The sequence below is a fragment of the Centroberyx gerrardi genome, chromosome 10 (genome assembly GCF_048128805.1).
Source record: "Centroberyx gerrardi isolate f3 chromosome 10, fCenGer3.hap1.cur.20231027, whole genome shotgun sequence".
Lineage (NCBI taxonomy): Eukaryota > Metazoa > Chordata > Actinopteri > Beryciformes > Berycidae > Centroberyx > Centroberyx gerrardi.
This window is the reverse complement of record NC_136006.1, coordinates 20,029,705-20,032,499: the sequence shown is the minus strand read 5'-3', so window position 1 is coordinate 20,032,499 and position 2,795 is coordinate 20,029,705.

The following is a 2,795-nucleotide window of genomic DNA, read 5'->3' as shown; positions in this document are numbered from 1 at the left end:
GCGTGCGTGCGTGCGCGTGCGTGTGTTTGCCAGTCCTTGCTCCAGTGTCTGATTGCAAGAGCAGATGGCTGGATCACTGTGACCTCCCAGAGTGCAGCTCCTACACCAGGGTGTATGCGTGTGTGTGTGTGTGTGTGTGTGTGTGCTCACGCTGTTTTGGTTTTCACAAGACACACGCACACACACCTATGCACGATTCCCTCTGAAGACACAAAAAGACAGTTAGAGGACGTGATCGCAGATGTGATTCGCTTTCGGGAACCTTTTTCGTCACCGTATCCAACACGAAACTTTCAAAGGCACATGCTGCTCTCGGGCTGAGTTTTCAAACCACAAAGTTCACACACAGTCGTAAAAGCGCAGCCATAAAAAGGCCTGCTTTTGCTCTCCAGACCTCAAGCAGTTTGTGTACGTCTCTCTTGCTCTCGGCGTGTGTGTTTTTCTGTCTATATGTGTGTGTGTGTGTGTGTGTGTGTGTGTGTGTGTGTGTGTGTGTGTGTGTGTGTGTGTTGAGCGTCAGAAACTCAGCTTGCTTTGTGGTTCCACAGTGCAATATTCATTCTAATCCGTTTTCCAGTGAGTGAGGGAGAGCCATTTGCCTTCAACGCCCTCCAGTCCCCAGCCAGAGAATGAGTAAAAGAGGGGAGATGCAGTGCGCCGACTCACTTCACGTGTCTTTCCATAGAGAAGCATTCATTCATTCGTCTGACCTTTGACCCCGAAGACCAGCTCCGTGACGTCAACTTGAGGCTGTGTTGTTAAACGCTCAAGACAGGCATATTACAGAGCTTTCCTGTGTACAGTGTTTTAGATTCTGTTCCGATGTCTCTTCCTAGTCAGGACACATAGTCGGCCTTAAAGAGCCAGATCTCTCTGACAGCGAGGCCTTGGAAAAGAGGGATTTGATCTATGATTTTACCCAGTTGGATTCCACTCAAAGTCTGATCACACACACTTAAAATCACTGACTGCAAACAGCGGCATTTTGCTTCCAATCCACTCACCTAGGGGAATATTACTGCTGACCATATCAACAAACATGACCTAAGATTGCCTGATTCAGTGGAGGTGCTCCAGTCAGAGCAAAATCCACCTCATTACTGACTTTGTGGGTTATATCAAATTGTGGGTTACATCAAAGCAGCTTCCCAGACTCTTTGGAGAAGAGAATCTTAAATGGACCAGGGTGCATCCGCAGACAGAAAGAGGCACACCGATCTCTTTTATCGTCCAATTTGTTCGCCACCCCGGTATTTATACAAACAGTACAAACAGCGAGGGCTCTGGTAGCGGGTAGGAGGGTTGCCAGTTTGAATCCTGGCTGGAAGAATCTGGGCAGCGGACCTGATTGAGACATGTGGTCCAATGTGGCTAAATAGGTAAAAAGCGTGGCACTCACACTGCCAGGGTAAAGGCTGCCATATACTTGTTGGGGAAACAAATTTTGGCAGGTTCATATGGACAAAAGGACACATTGGCGGAAATAAATGAAGCGCTGCATTGGCTTGGGACCCTGCAGTGTGCACAGATTTGCTGGCCGAAATAGTCAAATTCTTTGCACACCAGCCCACACTGTGTGACCACCAGCAATTGGCCTAAAATGTCACACGATTGGTTCTGTTGCCTTGCAGAAATGCGTCTCCATTTACTCTTCACTGGTTCACTGGCGACGTGTTCAACTGCGTTTCTATTTCAGGCAAATTCAACCTTATTGATACCACCGCCTTTAGGGGTCACTTCCCCACTGCGGGGTCACCCATGCGTCCGCGGTGCTGCCAGACCACTTGAAAAGTCAACCAAATGTCATGTGTTAAATGTTACACACTGTCCCACCTGTCAGCGCCTCCTGTTGAGGTGCCCTTGAGCAAGACATTTGAACCTCAATTGCTTCGCTGTTTGATGGCCAACAGCAGAAGGCTGCGGTTGCACCGAGCGACTCCCAGGTGTGAGTGTGTGAGGCGGAGGGTGGTGCTGAAAAAGAGCGCACATGCTCAGCAAATCGTCCCCGGGTGTATAAAAGTTTGAACAAAGGTTCTTTTTTTTTTTTTTAATTGCTTGTCACAGCAATTCAGATGCCCAGTGCAGATTGAGTTGCCTCGGAGTTGGAGCCCTGTCCAGAGAGAGAGAGAGAGAGAGAGAGAGAGAGAGAGAGAGAGAGGGCATATTCTCTGTCCCATGTGGGCAGGAATACGCCCACCCTCCTTCCCCTTTCCCATATTTACCAGTCACGCAGGCCATAACGTGCATAAAGCACTAAGTTCCCCTGTCTCCTCTTCTTCTTCTTCTTCTTCTTCTTCTTCTTCTTCTTCTTCTTCTTCTTCTCTCTTCTCAATTCCTTGGTACTCTCTATCTCCAAACTTCTGGACAATTTGCCCTTCAAGATGGGCTTCGCTTTTCAACTTGTGTATGTGTGTGTGTATGTACGGTACGTGTGTGTGAGCTTCGGTGAGCTTTGGTGAGCTTTTGTGTTTGTTTGTGTGTATATGACCGTCTGGTGCAACTCCTACTTCCAACAGCTGCGCAAAATGCAGCCAGACCTTCCCCTGCCAACTCCCCCTCTTTTCCTACTCCTACTCCGGTTCTGTCTGTCTCTCTGCCTGTCTGTCTGTCCGCCGGCCTCTCTCTCTCTCTCTCTCCCTCTCTCAGGCTTTCTCTTTGCTCTCTCTCTCTCTCTCTCTCTCTTACAGCACACACACACACACACACACACACACACACAGACACACATACACACCTCAGGCTGGATATTCATAGCCTCCTCCTCCTTCACTTGACATGGGAGCCCTAACAGATGT